Source organism: Danio aesculapii, chromosome 25 (genome assembly GCF_903798145.1).
Source record: "Danio aesculapii chromosome 25, fDanAes4.1, whole genome shotgun sequence".
Classification (NCBI taxonomy): Eukaryota; Metazoa; Chordata; class Actinopteri; order Cypriniformes; family Danionidae; genus Danio; species Danio aesculapii.
The window spans coordinates 31,909,576-31,933,073 of record NC_079459.1 but is presented as its reverse complement, the minus strand read 5'-3'; the positions used below and the strand labels follow the sequence as shown (position 1 = coordinate 31,933,073).

At 37.8% G+C, this 23,498-nt stretch overlaps 1 protein-coding gene and 1 non-coding gene across 2 annotated transcripts in view; one reads left to right on the top strand and one right to left on the bottom strand.

Moving 5' to 3' along the window:
• Window positions 1-309: 309 nt before the first annotated feature.
• Window positions 310-450, bottom strand: LOC130219938 (U4 spliceosomal RNA). The gene has a single exon (XR_008836100.1). It is a non-coding gene; the product is annotated as a U4 spliceosomal RNA (small nuclear RNA).
• Window positions 451-16,278: 15,828 nt separating this feature from the next.
• The window catches only part of plxnb2b (plexin b2b), a 327,932-nt gene continuing 320,712 nt past the window's right edge, over window positions 16,279-23,498 (top strand). The window contains exon 1 of the mRNA XM_056451371.1: window positions 16,279-16,595. The gene's annotated coding sequence lies outside the window, so the exon portion shown is untranslated. The remainder of the gene's footprint in view (window positions 16,596-23,498) is intronic.

Sequence of the window (23,498 nt, the reverse complement as noted above, 5' to 3'; positions counted from 1 at the left end):
TAAAAGTGGCTGTATTATCATAAATATCATTACTTGTTTAGAACAAAAGTTCGTAACAAACAATAACTGTAATAAATGAAATCTTACCTATGAATGATCTGCCTTTACGCTTTGTTTTCTCGTTACAACACCCGTACGCAGCGTCAAGTATATTCAGGTTGGCTTAAGACTGGGTTAAATAGCATTGGCCTTGGGAGCACTGTACAAATATGGCTGCTGTCTCAACGCACGCTAAGGGAGGGTGCCACATCTAAATCTCAAAAATATTATATTGGCTGAATCAATTTCTTTCTTTGACCGTTTAATCAGTCTTCGAAAAGACTGTCAAAAATTGCCAGTGCCGACTATATTTCAAGTCGTCACGGCGGGGTATTGGGTAAAGTTTTCAATTAGCAATAATCGCGCCTCGGATAAACCTCATAGGCTACGATACTGCCACTGCGCAAAGCTGGAGGAATGAGGTGTAATATGTTAGGAAGGCTACAAAGCCGCAACACTTTACAGAGACGGTGGCAGAAAAAGAGCCCGTGTAGCTGACATATGGACTGACCAAACGAAAAAAGACAAAGAATTAAGTACAGATGACAAACAAGGGGCGCGTCCAAAATAATTAAATAATAAGAAAACACCATTTTAAACTTTACGTTCGTCTTCCTTCGCAATGCATCACGGGAACGCCGTGACGTAAGAGAGGAAGATGGAAGTTTTGTTTTAAAATATTATTGCGCTACCGTGGATCCAAATGTGTAGGTATGATCATTGTTTATCCATTCTGGTGATACTAAAATATGAGCTAAAATGTGACACGAGGATGATAAATCCAGATTTAGGAATTGAAAGCATATGGTGACGTCACGGGTATTGCTGCTGCAGTTCTTGTAGACTCCGCTAGGTGTCAGCATCAGCTCACTTATAAGGCTATATTGCAATATGTTACGCTTCTGTACGCTTATATGCTGCTTTTGCAAAGTGAAAAGTGCAGTTTTAATAACTTTAATATATATGTTTTGTTTGACACATTTTGGCTGGAGAAATAAAAAGTTAAAGTGCTATTAATACTTTCCATTAAAAAAGAAGTTTAATAGTGGTATTATGATGAAAGAAAAGGTATAGTTCACATGAAATGAAATTAATTACTCATCTTCCACTCAGCCTTTCTTCTGTTGAACACAACGATGAAGATATACTATAAAATGTTGTCACTGACTACCTTTTTTCATACTATAGATGTCAGTGGCTGCTTTTCCCCAACATTCTTCAAAATATGTGTTGTGTTCAAATAAAAAAAACATTAAAGTTTAGAACCACTTAACCGACTCTCTATTCTAAAACCATCAAAATCTAGGAACTGTATTTTTTTATCGACTCTCTATTCTAAAACCATGAAAATAAAGGAACCGAATCTTTTTAAAATGACTCTCTAATTTAAAACCGTCAAAATCTAAGAACGGATTCTTCTAAGAACGGAGTCAACCCCTCCAGAATAGCTTTAAAATCTAGGAACGTTTTTTTTGTTTAGTTTTTTTCTGAAATCGACTCTCTAAATTCCTCAAAATCTAGGAATCGACTCTTGAATATCAATGCTCGGAATCCATTCTTTTTCCAATCAGTTCTTGTTTCTCAATGGCTTAGAATCGACTTTTAATTCTCAATGGCTCAAAATAAATTCTTTTTGGAATCAACTCTTGATTTTCAATGGCTCGGAATCGATTCTTTTTGCAATCAACTTTGATTCTCAATTGCTTGTACTCGAATCTTGATTCTCATTGGCTCAGAATCAATTCTTTTTGGAATCGACTCTTAATTTTCATTGGCTCGGAATCAATTCTTTTTGCAATCAACTAAATTTTCAATGGCTTGGAATTGACTCTAGATTCTCAATGGCTCCGAATCCATCCTTTTTGGAATCGATGCTTGATTTTCAATGGCTCGAAATCAATTAGTTTTGAAATCGACTATTGATTTTCAATGGCTCTGAATCAACTCTTTTTGGAATCAGCTCGATTCTCAATGGCTTGGAATTGACTCTTGATTCTCAAAGGCTCAAATCAATTCTTTTTGCAATCAACTCTTGATTCTCAATGGCTTGGAATCGGCTTTTGATTCTCAATGGCTCGGAATCAATTCTTTTTGCAGTCGACTCTTGATTCTCAAAGGCTCAGAATCAATTCTTTTTGGAATTGACTTAATTTTCAATGGCTCGGAATCAATTCTTTTTGCAGTCGACTCTTGATTCTCAAAGGCTCAGAATCAATTCTTTTTGGAATTGACTTAATTTTCAATGGCTCGGAATTAATTATTTTTGAAATCAACTCTTGATTCTCAATGGCTTGGAATAGGCTTTTGATTTTCAATGGCTCGGAATCAATTCTTTTTGAAATCGACTCTTGATTCTCAACGGCTTGAAATCAACTCTTGATTCTTTTAAAGTGTCGGAATTAATTCTTTTTGGAATCCACTCTTGATTCTCAAGGCCCTGAAGTTAATTACTTTTAAAAATCAACTCAGTCAAAGCAGCAGCTCTCAGGTATACTGTAGCCTACTTGACTACATAACCCAAAATATATTCATTTACATTCTTTACGGTCATAAATCCTTCAGATAACAACATAAATCATTTGTATTCCATTAAATGATCTATGTAAGAGACTCAATTTTTAATTTATTTAATAAACAGTGTTTGTCATAGACGGCACCACACATTTAGGCCTGCTGTTCTGGAAATCTCTTGATGGAACTGCAATGCTTGTCTTATTTTTCAGTATATTTCAGATATGTGAACCTGTATTGTCTCTGTGTGTATCCAGGCTGGAGTCTGACATGATGGAGCGGCTGGAGCTCAGAGCAGATGAGAGCAGCCGGAGGGCCCTTCAGTCCTGCTTTGATTTGGATGCGGATCTCAGGGCTGGAAATAGAGATTAACAGATGGCAGAGCGATGGCAGCGGATCAGGCTGAGGGCCGGGCTGCACCCACGCCCAAACCCGCCGCTCCGGCACTTCACTGGGGCTTATAGAGAGCCCACACCATGGCTCTGCTGCTCCAGAAAAAACACACAAACACTCTGCATGTCATGTAAGCAGTTTCATAACGCCTGCAGTTTATAGAGTAATGGACCCTTTTCACATTTCTCAGTGGTGGAAGTCGTCATAGTTGGTAAATTTGCTGAACCATTTGCCGAAAGAATAAAAGAAAAACTCCATGATGTTGTTATCAAGACTTTCTGAAAGACAAAAAAATCAACCCAGGCTCATTCTGATTATGTACGCCTATATACATTTCTGGAGACTGCAAAATCTATACATAATACCCAGGAGCTACGTTTTTTTTTTTTTGCAGTTTTTGTTTTTGCAAATCCATCAGAGGTTGCTGTGTACACTTTTTCAGATCTAAAATTTCTCTCACGTGTGCCAATCGTGCCTGTTTTCACGTAAATCCACCAGAGGCCGCTGTCAACTGACTGACTTTCTGACTGACCGACCCCCCCCCCCCCCCAACCAATAGCATTTTAAGGAGCATCGATTGACCCGCCCACCCCCTTGCCTAAACCTAACTTAAGTATTTCATTTAAGCCCCGTGATTTTTTACCACATTTTCAGATTTTACCACATTAACACCCTGTTATTTACTTGTTTATTTCATTTATTGGCATCTGTTTTTGTCTTACCTACGTTCTGCAACCGTTCTTCATCGGACTCGAACCCCGTTGTCGCGGTCAACTCCTCTATGCATCTTAACTCCGCCGACGTACGTGTCAAGCTACCCAACAAACTGGTAACGGCCGGAAAGCAGTCCATACGGAGGTAAGCGCTCAGCTGGTAAGCAAGAAAAGGAACGACGTCATACCGCCCTGTAGCGTTCATTTTAAAGATTAAATGCAGTCATACGTAGTAGGGTTGGGTCGATAAATATCACCACGCTGAGCCGGCATCATGATCCTCCACCCCGCCCCTGTCGCAGCAGCAACCCGCTTGCGAAAAATACACACATAGGCCAACACAGCACAAAAGGTACAAAAAGGGGCGATGTGCAGGTTTAACATTGCCAGAGAAAAATAAATAGAAATGACTGCAAAATATGTTCTCAAAGTGATAAAATTCACAAATCTTTAAATAACTAAATTTGAAAATATTATAATTTTGACAGAGTGCAATTTCTTCCCCCTCCCCCCCAAATTTTTTTAGTATATATCTGTATCCCTATTGACTATAGATGAATTACCATGTTTGTAAACATTCAGGAAGTGTGTGCAGCGATGTAGCAGTAAACAACAGGAGCGCTAGCATTTACAGCGAGGGAATGACATGCGATGCGGTACAGAGTTTGTTGTTGTCTTAGAAATAAGTTATATTACTTACATATTATTTATATTATTTACATAATGCTTTCAGCGTATTATAACAGCTTATCACCCAGTGATAAGCAGTTATTCAGCAAAATTAACGTTAAAGTGAGCTGCATTTGTCTGACAGGTCCATTTGCGATATACCTTCTCAATGGATATTGGATAAGACGAAATGGCCAAGCATCTAGCCCAAAATATACAACTATCTCATTAAACTCCAAGTGATTTTACAAGAGAGAAGTTAAAGGCCTACACGTCTTTGGATGCCAACAGTTTTGTTCTGTGTGGTCATGTGCAAGAAATAATGTTCCATGATTACCAGATTCAACACTATGTAGAGCTAAAAACTGATGTTCTGCCAAGCCAAAGACAAGGAAAGAAGACGGAGCTTTACAAGTCCTGGGTAATCATCAACAAGAAAAACAACTGCATTCTGACAGCGAACTGCTTCTGTACAGCAGGGTATGTGAACTTACTTTCCACATTTCATTCTTAGCATTCAGTTACCACAGTTTAATTCACCATATTTAACAGTTTTTGCTGAAATCATTGCTGCAATCAAAAATTAGTAATGTGTATGATTCAGCATAGCGTGAGCTTACCTGATATGAAATGAGAACTGCAGAGTCGAGCATTTTTAATTGGGTCCTCACTCCATTCAGCTCTTCTGATAGCTGTTAGCCAAAGACATCTGTGGTTGGCATTGAAAGCAGTGTGGTGTACGGTAAAATTTAGGTTTCGAATTTGGCATCCTACTGCACAACACGACATGTTTGCTATTGAGACCGGTCTCTTTTTGCAACCGGGAACCTGTGTGCCGTCATGTGTGACATAGGTTGGTAATTCCTCTATAGGCAAACTTATCAATACCAGTACTTCATGATTTTGGCAAGTACAATGTGATCCTGGATTAACATCTATGTTGATCCTGGAACATCATATTTGTTGGAAAATATAATCCATACCTATTCCCTACCCCTAAACTCAACCATAACTGTAAATTATTCCCAAAATCAGAGGGGAATAATAGTTCGATAACAATCAGAAGTGCATAAACCTAACCGTAAGCCTAAACTTAACATAAATGGTAAACATATGCCTTAATACTGAATGGCTGACTGGAATGTTGTTCCAGCATCAACATAGATGTTAATCCACATATCCTTGGTGAAATCAGGTTGGTGGCTATCTCTAATATAGCTCTGATTTTGTGTTACATTAATAATAAAAAAAGAGTATATAAATATTTAAAAAAATCATAAAAAACTGATTGATTTAGTTCTTCAATATGAATTCTGACACACTTCCACTTCGTTAGCCATTGTTAGCTAACTAGAATAATAACAAAGTGCAGTCAGATATCACTCCACAAACAGTGTATTATTATGATCATATATTTAAATTAAATGAAACCGAACACCTGTGTGCAATATTAAACAGTATAAAAAGTTTTGTGCTGTTAAATCATCTGGAAGGATGACACCGGAAGCCTCACACACATTGCTCCATACAAAAATGAGAAATGAATGAAAAGAATAAGAAAACAAGAAACATTCCTGCACTTGACGACCCCAATGTTATGTATTGTGCCAAAAAAGCGGGTACTCTCTTTTAAACCGAGTCTCTGAGCAACAGAGGTGTGCGATGAATCAGATGCGGAGCTTTAGCGATATCTGTGTCTAAAATAAGCCGCCTCGAAATGTGTGAGGAGGTTTTTTTCTCAACTCCGCGAGCTCACGCTATGCCACCTTTCCGCGTGTAAGAGCCTCCATCTGCCACACAATCTTTCCACCGGCCCCGGGAAGCCTCTCCCCGCCTGAGAGACGATTTACTGGCGCCAAAATCCTTCACTCCAACAAGTTCTGGGGCTTCAGAGACGTGGCGAAATTCAGCTGTCAGGGAAGTAAATCATTATGAATCAGGCTATGAAAACGGAATCGGCTGTATAAGGCCGTATTGACTTCCTGTCTCAAGGTCTGAAACAGGATGGATGAGGAATTCACATTTTTATGGGTAGTTAAATTTAACCAAGGCCCCTTTTTTGGTTCAGGAGTCACAAACGCGAGCGCAGTGCTCGTGATCACCGCTAGAGGGCGTACGTAAAATACGTAAACAGACTGAGGCAGATGGAAACGATACTTTATTGATCCCTGAAGGGAAATTCACTGCGAAACAGCAGAGGCATCAAATAAAGTGTGCATAAATACACATCTTTCAACAAACAGCTCTGAACATTACGTAGAGTGCAGCCGATCGTGTCATATGGGGCCCACAATGAAGTCTCTCACCGTCCATTAACGCTGTCATTAAGTTCAGTCAAAAATGAACATTTGCTGTTTATTTACAAACCCTCAGGGCATCGAAGATGTAGTAGGTTGCTTTTTACTTCTTCAGTAAGACATTAAAGAAGATTTTTAGCTGAAACTGTGGTCCTTAATGAGTCAGAAAATGCAAGCCAAAGGCTACCGTGCTGAAAAATCCAGCTTAAACTAGCCTAGGCTGGTTGGCGTGTTTTAGCTGGTCGACCAGCCTGGTTTTAGAGGGGTTTTGGCCATTTCCAGGCTGGTTTCCAGCCATTTCCAGCCTGGTCTTAGCTGGTCAGGCTGGAAAATGATCAGCTAAATCCAGCTAAAACCAGCTTGACCAGCCTGGTTTAAGCTGAACATAGCTGGTTTTAGCTGGGATCCCAGCCTGTCTAGGCTGGTCAAGCTGGTTTTAGCTGGTCATCACCCCTCTAAAACCAGGCTGGTCGGCCAGCTAAAACCATCCAACCAGCCTAGGCTGGTTTAACCTGTTGTTTTCTGTAGGGTATACCGCCAGTTTAAGTCAAAAAACATACAGGCAAAACAAAATTAATGTTTGCTTAAAAACTTAAACATGCATAAGTCATTAAGATACATTTATTTTTGCACTGTGATATTACTTTCGCTGCAATGTAAACACATTCATATGTCTTTTCCATTACTGTTGCAACAAAATGTCATCATATGTAAAAATTAGTTTGATAATATCCTAATATTAATGTTTTTAAATATTATTTTTATTATTATTGTATATTCATTTATTCATTTTCTTTTTGGCTTAGTCCCTTTATTAATCTGGGGTCGCCACAGTGGAACTGCCAACTTATCCAGCATATGTGCTGCGCAGCGGATGCCCTTCCAGTTGCAACCCATCCCTGGGAAACATCCATACACAGTTATTCACACTCATACACTACGGCCAATTTAGCTCACCCAATTCACCTATATCGCATGTGTTTGGTCTGTGGGGAAAACCGGAGCAACCAGAGGGAACTCACACGAACACGGGGAGAACTTGCAAACTCCTCACAGAAATGTCAACTGAGCCAGCCGAGTCTCAAACCAGCGACCTTCTTGCTGTGCGGCGATCGTGCTACCCACTGCGCCACCCCTTAAATTTTTAAGCTGAATCAAATTAACCTTATGAGTTCACTGAATGAACTTATATTATGTCAAACTGACCTAAATCAACTTATTAAACTAAATGAATAATGTTCCAACTTAATTTTATAAGTTACAATGAACTAAAACATATGCTGTTAGGACTAATTGATCATGTCATTTTTTTACAGTGTAGGTATTAATTTAGTTTGGCCTGTATATCTGTTTTTTTACTTTAAAACTGCTGATGGCTATTGTCTCGCAGTTCATGATTCACCAAGGACCACAGTTTCAAATAAAAACCATTAATCATCTACTAAAGAAAATAAAGTCACCTGCATCTTGGCTGACCTGAGGGAGAGTAAATGAACAGCATTTTCACTTTTGCATGAATAATCAGAAACGCAACCTATGACATGTAAAATCCAAACATTTAGAAAACAATATGATACAGCGATGATTATATTAAAGAATCTTAACAGAACATCAATGGTATTTTAACATTTGGAGTATTTGGACTCTTGTTTTTTTTCTTCAGCTAATAATTCTCAAATGATGTTTAACAGAGCAAGGAATTTTTTTAAGTATTTCCTATAATGTTTTTCTTCTGGAGAAAGTCTTATTTGTTTTATTTTGGCTAGAATAAAAGAAGTTTTAAATTATTTATGAACCATTTTAGGTCAATATTATTAGCCCTCCTAAGCAATATTTGTTTTCGATTGTCTACAGAAAAAAACGCTGTTATACAATGACTTAATTACCATAATTTTACCTACAGTGGGTGACACTTTAAAATGAGCATTACTGCCACGCCTTATACCACTGTCGCTCTAAAGGAGTAAGAACGTGTTTTTAGAATGGATTTTTTTTTCATTTATTAAAACAGAACAATTGTATAATAGTAATGATACTCTAATTCAGAGGTGTCAAATCCAAACTTGGTCAGGGCCGCACTAAGTGTTGGGAATAAAGTCAGGGGGCCGTACATGCACATTTAAAAAAAAATTATTTATTGGAGAAAATAAAAGTGTATCAACAACTGTAACATCTCTTACACATCATTAAACCACATTTATCAAAATAGCAAGGTTTTACAATTAATTTTAATTTGGACCACATTTGTGTCACAGCAGCTTTTATCTCTATCAAAACATGAAATAAGGTCTCTAACCAATATTAGCATAAAAGAGTACAGTAGGCTAGCATAGAACAGTAGTCTACTTTAAAAACAATTTCATATTCAGAAAAACTGATAATAGAACAAAAAGCAAACAACTGATTGTACCCAGCAATACCACATTGTAACAAGCAACGGATGGCTTCTGATATTGTATTATTACACTTATACTTTTAGCTGTAAAAAGGCAGCCTAATCATGAAATGATCCATGCCAACTGTCGATGCCTACAACTGAACTTGTGGATTTCAGGGGAAAAAATAAAGCAATATATTTATTAGTGGGCTATTATAGATAAATGGTAGCCTATATAAAAAATAAATGGTAAGAAATTGTATTATTTCGATTATTTAGCTTCAAAGGACACTTGTAATATATGAATAAATATTTGAATAAATATTCTGTTTCCCACCATGGTTGAAAGTGTCGATATTCTCTGTCCACTTTGCTTTTTTTTTGCCATTGTGCTAGTCCCAGAAATATTTTACCTTGTTTACATTTAGCATAACGTTATGCTAACATCTAAATTACAGAGCAGGGTGATGCGCAACAGCACCACCTGTGTCTCAATATTGTAATGGTCCCAGACACTTAAAGGGCACCTATGGTGAAAAATCTACTTTTCAAGCTGTTTGGACAGAAATGTGTGTAAGTATAGTGTATAAACTGTCATATTGGGGTGAAATAAACACACCCAGTCCTTTTTTTTAAATTTAACAACATAAAAACGGTGGACCAATTGGAGCTATTTTCAGATTGACCGCAACTTTACGTAGGAGAGTGGTCCCCCCGCCCACTAATATTGATTGACAGCTGCGCGCATTAACATGTCCCAGTAGTCACGTGTATAATCATATAATCAAGACAGGACGAGCGCAAAGCAGCCAGGAATAAAAGGTGTGTTCAGTTCGCTAGGATCATCAATCATCATTAAGCGTGATCAAGAGTGAGTTTCATAAGTTTAAAATGTTTTAAAACAGAGCATGTGTGTAATGAAGTACAGCGATTCACTTCAGATTCACTTCATCAGCACAGCCGCGTGTCAGAACAATTATAAAAGAAGACGATTTAATCGCGGTTTGTAGACGTTAAATCGGGTTTATTTTGTACATTAATATAAGAGATATCCATACAGCAGTGGAGATTACCAGTATCATGTCACATAAAAATCTTGCAATCATGCAAAGCTTAACGCGCTGACTCTCTCTCTCTCTCTCTCTCTCTCTCTCTCTGTGTGTGTGTGTGTGTGTCTGCATGTCTGAGCTAAGTGTGTGCGTATGTCTGCGCTACGTTTGTGTGTGTATGTGTGCGCTATGTGTTTGTGTCCTTGCTGTGTGTGTGCGTGAACTTTGTAATGACATTGTGTGTGACTCATTGTTGCAAATCCCCAAAAAAACGCATCAAATACTGATTGTTAAAGTTCTTACTGTAGTATTTCTCACACACGTTATGTGAGATCTGCTTCCTGATGCAGCCGAGGGCGGCTGCTGACAGGCACCTGGGAACGGTGGGCGGGGAGGACTAGCCTTAAAGGGCCAGTACTAAAAAACAGCAAAACCTTTTTCCAGCTATATATAGACCCTTCAAACAGCTATAATAAATAATCTGATGGGTGTTTTGAGCTGAAACTTTACAGACACATTCTGGGGACACAAAAGACTTATATTAAATCTGAAAAAAGGGGTAACCTATGTGCCATTTAAAGCGAGCACGGGCCACTTGAACTTCATTACCAAAGCTTGTTGTCGGGCCTGATTAAATGTTTTGACGGGCCGCATTTGGCCCGCGGGCCTTTTAATTGACACATGTGCTCTAATTTGTAATAAATATTTTAAAAAGTATTATTAAAATAATATATTTACAATTTTAATATGTTTATAAAGAACAAGGCGTGGCTTCGTTGTAGGGGCGTGGTTTGTGGATATGGGCGGGGCTTAAATTCTCACTCCAGGCTAAAGCCAAAAGTTGGCAGCCCTGGGCTAATGACTTGCCTAATTAACCAAGTTAAACCTTTATGTCACTTTAAGCTGAATACTATTCTGAAAAATATCTAGTCAAATATTATGTAACGTCATCATGGCAAAGATAAAATAAATCAGTTATTAGAGATGAGTTATTAAAACTATTATGTTTAGAAATGTGTTAAAAACATCTTCTCTCCGTTAAACAGAAATTGGGGAAACAATATACAGGAGGGCTCATAATTCTGACTCCAACTGTATATATCCAGATTCATCTTGAAGAGCGTTTAGAAATGCATTGCTGGTTTTAACCTCTGACTTAAATATTTTTTCTTATGATGCCGTTCTGCAAAACGCTGTGTTTTTTAGTAATCCAGAGGCACACGTGTCTGTCTGCTCCGGCCTGTAACTCATCACTCAAGCCGCTCCTCTGCACGGATCTCATTACCGCATCTCTCTTTTTCATTTCCCTGTCTTTCTCTCTGTCTCACTTCCATCTTGTGTGCCGCTGCCTCAGCTGTAAGTCTGACTCAGGGACGCCACTTTTGATTCATCCCTCGAGTGTTTGGGGCAGTGCCCGCTTTCTGCCCAGACATGCACATTTGCATAGCCATAAATCACTCAGCAAAAGTGACACTCAGTAAACAATGAGGCTGTGCATCTCGGCCTCCCGCTTTATTTCTGCACAGCTACAGGCTTCAGTCAAAATAAAGAGATGAGCATCAGAAAGTCCAAGTTTTATTAGGCTTCGAGATCAAAAGATAGACATATAACATTTTATTATGCAGAGAGCATTAGGATTGTTTTAGCATTTTGGCGTTATTTTCACATGATTAATTATTAATATCTATCTATCTATCTATCTATCTATCTATCTATCTATCTATCTATCTATCTATCTATCTATCTGTCTGTCTGTCTGTCTGTCTGTCTGTCTGTCTGTCTGTCTGTCTGTCTGTCTGTCTGTCTGTCTGTCTGTCTGTCTGCCTACCTGTCTGTCTGTCTGTCTGTCTGTCTGTCTATCTACCTACCTGTCTGTCTGTCTGTCTGTCTGTTTGTCTGTCTATCTATCTGTCTGTCTGTCTGTCTGTCTGTCTGTCTGTCTGTCTGTCTGTCTTTCTGTCTGTCTGCCTATCTATCTATCTATCTATCTATCTATCTATCTATCTATCTATCTATCTATCTATCTATCTATCTATCTATCTGTCTGTCTGTCTGTCTGTCTGTCTGTCTGTCTGTCTGTCTGTCTGTCTGTCTGTCTATCTACCTACCTGTCTGTCTGTCTGTCTGTCTGTCTGTCTGTCTGTCTGTCTGTCTACCTGTCTATCTGTCTATCTGTCTATCTGTCCGTCCGTCCGTCCATCCATCCATCCATCCATCCATCCATCCATCCATCCATCCATCCATCCATCCATCCATCCATCCATCTAATTATATTATTTATATTAAAATATGATATCAAAAGAAATCAAATGTATTTAGTTATTTCTGGCAGCGTTATTTTCAACACAATTAAACACGCCTTTCCCATTCTCATTACCGTAATGCTAAGAAGTCTCATACTCTGTAATAGGAATAATATATTTTAAATATTAATATTATATATTAATGTTAACTAATATAAAAAATTGTTTGGTTTTTAAATGTAATTTAATGTTTAATATTTGTTAACAGTTAAATCTATCTTTATTCTTACTCATAATACAGTAATGCAAATAATCTGTAATACTGTTGGAGGTGGATCATATTATTAAATTATATCTTATATAATTCTAGTATTTATATTAAAATAGTAACATCAAAAGAAACAAAATGGATTTAGTTATTTCTGGCAACATTAATTTAAACACAATTAAACATGTCATTTCCAATTCTCATTACCGCAATGCTAAGAAGTCTCATACTCTGTACCAATACTCTGTACCAAGTTAAATACGGTAGTTTGGTGGTCCCTCAGAGTTGATCATCAATTTCAGAACTTTATTCTTAAATACTCAGAGGATACGTAATAATTTTTAAGCTTGCTGAAAAAATAAGATTCCTGTTTCTGTTTATTTTTCTGAAATTGATTAATTTGTTGAGTGGTGTGGATGATTTTTTTTTTAAGTAAAAAAGAAAAAAAAAACAAAGGAAATAATTTTTGGATCCCAAATGTGTTGTCAGAGTATTTACCAGTGTACATAATCAAGAAATCACTCAGGTACAGTCATACAAATATGAATTTACATAGACAGGTCTCTTACATGGGACACTCACGTAATTGGATTTGTGAAAAGCTTCACCAAAGACTTTATTTTCTACGAAGGTTATGGTTCTATGGTGTTGACAGGAAAATCATGTACTTATTTTATCAGGCTGTATTTAGAGTCATCAGGTATGGTCTATCTACATCATAGGTCTCAAACTGGATTCCTGGAGGGCCGCAGCTCTGCACAGTTTTGCTCCAACCCTAATCAAACAACATCTTGATTATCAGCTGTGTTAGAAGAGTGTTGGAGCAAAACTGTGCAGAGCTGCAACCCACCAGGAATCAAGTTTGAGACCTATGATCTACATGGTACGGTGATCTTTCTGTAAATCTGAAATCAAACATTTTGAATATGATCATAATTGCTATGAGACTAATAGGATCAGAAACCTTTACCAGTATTCAAACACTCTACAAGCAATGCACTGTAAATGGAGGTAAAGAATGCTGAACGATCCTTCTCATGTACATCCCATGTTATGATCTCCTCACCTTCATGGTAGACGATACAGAACCTTGCCACTGGAAGCGGAATAGACTTAAGAACTTTTTTATCCCAGTGTCAATCTGTTGAACACTGATCAATAGTGTGCTTATGTTTTTTCTGTGTATGTAATTCTTTGGATGTTTGTTTTTAGAATTTTTATTGTGTCAGAACTTGAAGTGCTCTGTGAGTCCACAGAAAATTTCCCCCTTAAGGGGACAATAAAGTTATACAAACAAACAAAACAAACAATAACTAATAACAAGAAACAAACAACTAATAGGAATGATATATTTTAAATATAATATTAAATATTAATTCTTGAATATTCAAATTCTCTGTAATACTGTTGAGGTGGATCATATTATTTAATATTTTATAATATATCTTTATTAAAAATAGTGATATTAAAGAAATTACAATTTATTTATTGTGTAATATAATTTATTGTGACTATTTTCAACACAAATAACAGAGCATTTCCCATTGTCACTTACCGTAATGCTAAGAATCCCATTCTTTTGCAAAAGAAATGAGTAATAAAGTAATATAAAATATGACTATAAAATAAAATTACATGTTGTATTAAGTTTTCGCTTCATGAAATTATTTCCAACATTGTTATGCATCTTTATTGATTCTCATTAACCGTAATTACAGAGAAAATTTGATATTCTCTTAAAAATTTATTGTATTTCCTTGTTATATTATATTATATTATATTATATTATATTATATTATATTATATTATATTATATTATATTATATTATATTATATTATATTATATTATATTATAAAAACAAAACATTAACGTACTATGGTAGTGACAATTGTGTCTTAATTGTTATAAAAACTAATGCTTAAGGCTCCCAAGCTAGCCTTGATTTCCTCATTCTCCAGATTTCAGCATGAAGAATAATTGCGGATGTTGATTGCATTGCTGGAAATGTTTACAACGTTGATAACATCTGCATATTTAGTTCATGTAAAGACCTGTTTGAATCTTTTGGGCCAGAACTCAGAATGCTTCCTAAAACAGATCTCAGATTTACAGCCCTTTACAATAGATATCTGGCTTTGACACGTCGCGCTTTTGGATTGGAACACTTCATATTTTTCTTCCCCCACACAGGAGCGACAGAAATAGGATAATTTATCGTGCGACCCCCGTGACAGGAATAAAGTACAGCGGGGAGATGAATGTGACGCTCTTGCACTTTCACAGGTGACTTGAACTGTTGACAGACGATGCACTCGATGGAGTTTGATCTGTCAGAGAAGTCAAAAGTTGTTTGAGTTCTGCTTACAGTGCTGCGGGAATGTGGAAATCAGATTGAAAAGACAGCAATAAAGCTAATTAAAGTAGTGGAGACAAGTAGTTGAGGGCATAAAATCAAGGATTTTTGATATGAAACGTGGTAATGGAAAGTATTAATAATAGAAATAGTGATATATTAATCTTTTTGGATCTGTACTGTAAAAGATTGTTTAATTAACAGCTTCTGTATTTTGTTATCACTGAATTTTATGTTATTTACAGGTGCGAGTTGCATTATGGGACCTTGATTTCTCTTCGACCTTTCATGTTGAAAAATTCAACTATGCAGCTTATAAGTAACTTTTGACATTAGTAGTTTAAACATTATTTTGTACAAGAAATAATATATTTAGAGAGAGAATTAAGTCTGAAAAAATTATAGAAAAAAGTACTTTCAGTTTATTCACAGGTTTTTGTATTGTAATTTACAACATAAACCCAGACTTATATCACTTAAAACTATTAAAAAATGTCAATAAAAGTGACTTTTTAAAGGTGTTCAATGTCAAAAGTTGTTGAGTTCTGCTTACAGTGCTGCGGAAATGTGGAAATCAGAAAAAAAGGCAGCAATAAAGCTAATTAAAATAGTAGAGACAGTATTTGGGGGCATGTCAAATTTACAACATAAATCGAGAGAATATATCACTTAAAATATGTCAATAACAGTGACTTTTTAAAGATTTTCATATCAAAGGCAAGAAAAAAACAAATAAATGAAAAACAAACAAACAACAAACAAACATATAAAAAAACAAAATAGAGTTTTTAAAATATATTATTCAGCTCCATTTTGGTACAGTGATTATATATTATATTATATTATGTACCGTTTTGTATTTTAATTGTTAAAATAAAAATAAATAAATAAACAAATAAATAAATAAATAAAACCTCTAGACAGATAATGGTATTCAGAATCGAGGTAAAAATTGTTCAAAACCTCCATTTACACAATGAAATTTCATGATTATAATCATATATCTTCATACCACAAATTTACCACAGTATCATATTGCAATATTTATATACTTTGGTAATAGTTCTCCAATATGTTTAGTATAAGAAATACTACACTTGCAGGCTACACATGAAGAAAATACGTGCTGTTGTACATGTCAAAAACAACCTAATACCACGGTACTTTTTATAAGTGCCAGACCGGAGCCTTAAAAGTAATCATAGATTTGGAAGAGCTGCCATTTTCACTGATCTACAGTAGATTAAAAGCACTTGAAGCTCCAGCTCTCGCTTCCATCAGGTCTTCGCTTGTTCTGTGGTTTAAAGCTCTCAGCGTGGAGAAGGGGAGGAGACACACACACACGCTCTCTCTCTCACACACGCACACACACTCACAGCTCCCCCGTTCCTCCGTTCGCGAGTCACCGGGTAGGAGGAGGCGAGCGCGACCAGACCTCCAGGTGTGTGTAGATGTATGTGTGTGAGTGTTCCGTTCACACCTGGACGGATCATGTGATCATATACCTGAGCGTGGAGCGTTCAAATCTTCAGCGTGTCATTCGGTAACGGGGATCCCGGATCCGCAGATCTCCGTCTGTCCACGCGTGAGTGACATGTGAACTTTCCGTGCACCGGGAATCTATTCCGCTCATTCTAAGGGGAAATCTCTGCTCTGGGCACCGCAACTACAGGACTGCCGAGGTGAGTCGGTGTGTGTTTGTGTTTGACGTGCGTGTGTTTTGCGTTATACCCTCTAAAAGACCGTAAACAGCAGTTCACGGTTGTGGTTTCAGATGGGACGCGCATCCCGGACGCATGTTGCATGTGTGTGTAACACTGCTTTATTGAAACAAGCGTGCGCTGTTTACTGTTTATTTCTTCCAGTTGCATTCAGTATCCTTGTAGTATGTCATCTACTTACCCAGGCATCTGACTTTCAGGTGGACCTGCTACTATTTTCTGAGGTTGCGGTTTATCTCGCGCCAATTTCTTGTGGCGCCACTATCGCTAACCGTCAACTGTGTTAAAGACGTTACGCGTTTGTTTGGAAGTCTACATTAATTTGGTTTAGTAACGATAGCTGTCTGCTCTCCTTCGTCGATATACTGTCCGTTATTGATAACGGAAAGTGCTCGAAGTGGCTGGAGTAACGTTAAGTGAAAGTGACTTACCAAGGTCTGTTAAGCAGTCTGACTAGCTTCTTTTGTAGTAAAGTACTTGGAGTTATCTTCAAGTTGGAGTTTGGATTTAAGAGAACCAAAACCAATTCACAACCTGCTATTAAGTGAATGTATTTGTTTATATAATGACTAGTATTAGTAGTTGTTCATTAGCTAGGCGTCACTATCTCAACAGGTGAGTAACTGTTCCTTGGTTGCTTTTAACAGTTTCAGTCTTGCTAATATAAACTCTGCCTTTGTTTCTTAGTGATTTAATAGTATGTCCAGTTCCTAAATAACATTTAATGTGCCAAATCATCTTATAAATGTTTATAAATTGACAGCTGTTTGAAGTTACATAAGTTACGTCCACCTTACATCACTTCTAAGACAGTAGGCTAGCCAAAGTGTTGTTTTGTTTTTGTAAATATTCATTAACTCAAATATTATGTCAAATGTCAGCCTTAAGTCTCATTTGCCTTTTGATTATTTATGCTATACACCCTGCCTACCATGACCTTGATTTGTCTTAATGGATATAATGGATTCATTTTAATGGCTTGTCTCTGCTTAAGAGTGTCTCTGCTCTTCTTTGCCCACAGTGTTGTGCTTTAAAACCACTATATCTGTCTACATGTCAGCGTTCTTTGGCAAACAGGTACATATTGTGTTTGTTTAACCGCACAAGACGGATTCAGTTGGCAGTGCTTCCCTCACATTCTTCGCTGCATTACTTGTGTTCTCAAGTGCAGAGTACAACAGGTCCGGAGACAAGCTCTTTATGTGCCTTTAACTGAGTAAATCCCGCTGTTCGTCTAGGCACACTGGCTCCTTTCAACCAGAGCTCGGAAGTTGCGCGTCTCCCTACATTGTACCGCCTTGTTGTGCTTCTAAATTGCGTCTTTATCGGGCTCTCCTGTATTTCAATGCCGAGCTCTACAGTGAAAGGGAGGAGACATCTCTGGGGGATTATCCTCATTAAATGGCTTTAAACAAACGAGCCAGATTAGCCGGGATCGTTCTCCATGTGGGGGCAACAGAGCCAAGGGTGGGTGTGGTGTGGTGTGATGAAAAGAACAACCCCAACAGTGAGAGACAGCATCTTCATGAATACACACCATCTGCACTCACAAACACACACTCACACACACAATGTCGCCGGCGTGAAATCAGGTCCTGCTCCTGCCTACAGCGCTCGGGCTTATCTGCTGTCCTGCGAGCGTTTAGAATAGAGCGACTCTCTCTTATCTGAGCGGCTGAAACGCATGATGAATGTCCTCTCTGCACGGAGCTGAATGATTTCATTCACCTTCCGAATGTCCCTGTGTTTTACACTCAGAAATCATCTATTACCCACAATCACCTGCAGGGCTGTCAGTGAAAGCACTTGGCCGGAGCACTTGTGTTTATCAAAAGCTAAATAAAGAAGTAGCATTTGTCTGATGTTAGCCTGGAGAATTGCAAGATGGTGATGCTTAATGTTGCACATTTGGATTTTTTGTAGTGGCACCTTTTTGCTTGGGTGTTTTCTGGTTTTCTATCAACAAGTTAAGGGCTGTTTACACCAATGCTGATGTCTATATTTGCACCTACACCAATGATATGCATTTGTTTATTAAAACTGTTTGTATAATTCTGATTGGTTGTGAATATTTTATTAATCAAAAGCTGGAATTGAAACAACGTGAACGATTTTAACGTATTTTACTTTAGTGTTGCTATAATAGTGGTCTGATTATTCTTTGAAAATTTATTCCTTCATTTTTTGACGAAATTGTTCTAATCCAGTGTGAATTGTTTTAAAATGTTCTAAAATTTTCATTCGAGAGCATAATAATAATTCCTTAAATTGATATAATGCTTTTTAACGAGCATAGAGAGTCGGGTTTAACGTCTCATCCGAAAGACTGCGCTCACTGAGCAGTATAGAGTCCCCTTCACTATACTGGGGCATTAGGACCCACACAGACTGCAGGCTGGGGTTGCACGGTTTACCGGTACTATGGTAGTATCGCGATACTATGGCTCCAAAATACTGCCAGTGCCACTGTAGTTTGTAAATGATAGTATCGTCAATAACGGTCTATCTACAATAGATAATGTTGGATGTGGAAAAGTCACTAAAATGCTCACTCGTTTATGCAACAATAAACCATTTTATTTAAATACTCTGTAGATCTCCTTAAGGTTTCACAGTTTCTGATGTTTTCTGACGTTTTGAACGCACATCTGAATTGGTTAATTTCTGTTCCTGTCAATATGATTTAGTAGCTACAACAACCGTGGCCAATTTTGTTGGAAAATGCTCAATATAGGATCAATATAGATGTTAATCCAGAAACATGTCCTACTTGGTGAAATAAGATTGGCGCAACGAATATGCCTGAAATAGCTAGTTCACTTCCAACGTGACCACCTGCTTGCAAAGGCAATCGTTCTGTGTAATATCATTGTGACGCCTTCAGCCATGGTACGGCAGGAAAGTTTCCTGATCATTACATGGGAATGAGAGTTTAGTTCCTAGACATTTAGGTTTAGAAAAAAGCTATTTCATTTTCCGTTGGTCTTAGTACATGATGGATCTACAGAAGAATCAAGCTTTAAATAAAATTTCTATCAAAACGTTTTGGTCATTTTTGAGTGAGATGCTAATGGTCTAATCTGATTCAATGATCTACTCTAAGCTTAGCTAAGAGTTTTTCCCTCCAGGCTCGGAGATCTAAAACATCATTTTTGTTCGAAAATGTAATCCACATTTTATTTAAATACTCTTTAGATCTCCTTAAGGTTTCACATTTTCTGATGTTTTCTGACGTTTTGAACGCACATCTGAATTGGTTAATTTCTGTTCCTGTCAATATGATTTAGTAGCTACAACAACCGTACCCAATTTTGTTGGAAAAATGCTCAATATTGGATCAATATAGATGTTAATCCAGGAACATGTACTACTTGGTGAAATAAGATTGGCGCAACGAATATGCCTGAAATAGCTAGTTCACTTCCAACGTGACCACCTGCTTGCAAAGGCAATCGTTCTGTGTAATATCATTGTGACGCCTTCAGCCATGGTACGGCGGGAAAGTTTCCTGATCACTACATGGGAATGAGAGTATAGTACCTAGACATATAGGTCTAGAAAAAAGCTATTTCATTTTCCGTTGGTCTTAGTACATGATGGATCTACAGAAGAATCAAGCTTTAAATAGAAATTTCTATCAAAACGTTTTGGTCATTTTTGAGTGAGATGCTAATGGTCTAATCCGATTCAATGATCTATGCTAAGCTAAGCAAAGAGTTCTCCCTCCAGGCTCGGAGATCTGAAACATCATTTTGGTTCGAAAATGTAATCCATACCTCTTTCCTACTCCTAAACCCAACCATAACTGTAAATTATTTCCAAACTCAGAGGAGAATAATAGTTGGAATACAATCATGTAGAAGTGCATAACCGTAACTGTAAGTCTACACTTCCTCGATCATTATGCGCGAATGGGAGTATAGTTCCTAGACCATGGGGTGTCAAACTCAGTTCCTGGAGGGCCGCGGCCCTGCTCAGTTTAGTTCCAACCCTAATTAAACACACCTGATTAAACTAATTGAATCCTTCATGCTTGTTTGAAACCTACAAGTAAGTGTGTTAGAGCAGGGTTGGAACTAAACTGAGCAGGGCCGCGGCCCTCCAGGAACTAACACACTTACTTGTAGGTTTCAAACAAGCATGAAGGATTCAATTAGTTTAATCAGGTGTGTTTAATTAGAGTTGGAACTAAACTGTGCAGAGCTGCGGCCCTCCAGGAACTGAGTTTGACATCTGTGTCCTAGACATATCGGTCTAGAAAATACCTACTTAATTCTCCGTTGGTCTGATGTATCTACAGAAGAGTCTGACTTTAAATAGAAAAATGATCAGAACTCTTTGGTCATTTTTGAGATGCTAATGGTCTAATATGATTCAATGATCTATGCTAAGCTAAGAGTTTTCCCTTCAGGCCGAGAGAACTTCTGAAGAGATTGAAAAATGGGGAAAACTCAAGAGGAGTTGTTAAAGGATCCTGTGTTCCTTTATAAAATCACTCAGATATTAGCAGAAAATGTATATATTTTTAAATTTTAGTGTTGATTGATATTGAAGATTTCTGGCAACCCTAGTAATGACAGAATAACGTTCCGATATTGACGACAGAAAATAATAGTTGCAATATTAATGTCAAGGTGACTTTGCGGGTGTCTGTGAAATATTTTGACTAAATAAACTTGCTTTTTTGTTTCCCTAAACACCTACAATGCCATTGAAACATACTATACTGGAAATGAAAACTTTCTTTTAAGACCCTGAACCAAAAAGGGAACTCTAACCCTCAAAGTTTGCATGGTGCTATTGTGCATTTATTGAATAGCGCATTTCTCTTATGACTAGTATCAGCTTGCATCTTTCCCACAAGTCACCTGTGTTGATCAAAAGCTTTTAAAAGAAGTAGAATTTGTTTGGAGGATTACAGAATAGTGATGTTTAATGTTGTACAATCATCTTTTCTCTCAAGAGTAATTCCCCTTTTTTTTTCAGAGGGGCCTGGATTTTAGCAACAACAAGTTATTCATAATACTTTGCCAAAGAATAAATGGCACTGCACTTCCCTTTTTCCCACTGTGGTTTGGCAGATTACAGGCTTTTAAGCATGTGCTCATGTTGCCAGCTTGTGTCTGAGTGTCTTTGATTGGTCATTTTCGTTGCCTTTAACATGTCAGGTTCCTCTGCACTTAAAGTAATACATGTTGATACCGGAGATTCAGTCAGATGCATTTCCTTGAAAAGTCGGATGCTTTTCCTCGTACCGATGTGTTGTGTCTAAAATGGTCTTTTTTGTACTGATATTTTGAAATAGTTTGGCAAGTGTTTCTTAACCTAGCCCTGGCGCTTTAGTCCAGAGAAGCCTCCACTTTAGATTCTACTCATAGTTTTCAATTTAACAGTGCACGCTCTAATAATTAGCAAAGTAGATGTGATGGAATAAATCACATCTCTTCCAGGTTCTGAGTTCTTGCGCTGAGCCACTGTGGATGTGACAGGCTGTTGAATGTTTTTGTTTTTGGATTTTTTTGCATTTAAGTTTGTTCGCATACAGCAGCATCTCATTAAACCACTCCAGCTCACTTATTTTTTAGAGAATTTTGATAAAACACAGACTCTAGAAACAATAAAAACATTTCTTAGGGTGCTGTTTTAGTTAAAATGGTCTTTTATGAATGCACATGGTGGTGCGGTGGCTTAGTGGTTTGCATTGTCGCAAGAAGGTTGCTGGTTCGAGTCCCGGCTGGATGAGTTGGCATTTTTGCATTTTGCGTGGATTTCCTTCGGGTGCTCCGGTTTCCCCCACAGTCCAAAGACATGCGGTACAGGTAAATTGGGTAGGCTAAATTGTCCATAGTGTATGAGTGTGAGTGAGTGTGTATGGTTGTTTCCCAGAGATTTGTGGCTGGAAGGGCATCCGCTGCATAAAACAAATGCTAGATAAGTTGGCGGTTCATTCCGCTGTGGCGACCCCAGATTAATAAAGGGACTAAGCCAACAAGAAAATAAATGAATGAATTAAAGCACGGTTAATAGTGAAATCGGTTAATTGTTGTATCCCTAGCTCTGACATGCAGCTTTCACTTTGATTTTTCATGTGACAGCATCACATCATCAACATTTACTCGCGAGGAACCATATTTCAGCTCGTGGACATTAGGGGTGGGCGGTACACCGGTGTCATAGTCATCACCGGTGTGACATTGCGCCACGACATGGATTTTCTAATACCGTCAATACCGTAATAAATCAATTATGTGCCTTGAACGGCAGCATTTACATCAATAATAGCTAATTGTAAATAAGGCATTAAATTTTCTTCAAACGTTCAGTTGTGGTCTGAATACCTGTCCTTATACTACAGGGCTCGAAATTGCGACCATTTTGGTCGCATATGCGGCTGAAATGTAACGTATGCGCCCTCATAATATATTTGGGAGCATTTGGGCGACTGAATATAATGGTTGTAGTGCGACCTGATTTGATTTTCTCTAAGAACTTGCTGAATCGCTCTACGCTGCCGCTCTATTGGTTCATATTAGCTGTCAATCACTCAACGCTTCCCGCTGTCAGATAACAGGGAGCTTCTGTTACTGCAGGAAATGCAAATGGCTGAAGAGTGAAAGTACACAGGTTTGCAAACCTCACCCAAAGTTGTAATAATGGCGCAGATGACAGCGACCACGACATGAGGTAAATGTTGATCCGCCAGCTGAGATCAATCGAGTGTTTTCGGAGAAGGTGCCCGAATCTCGCAGTGCATTCACTGCGTGTTCGGCGCAAATGTCTGCTAAATGTAAAATCTAATACTCTACACATCATCGCCTAAGAAACTCACCTTTACTAAGTTTACACTGAAACTACGGCTCGTAC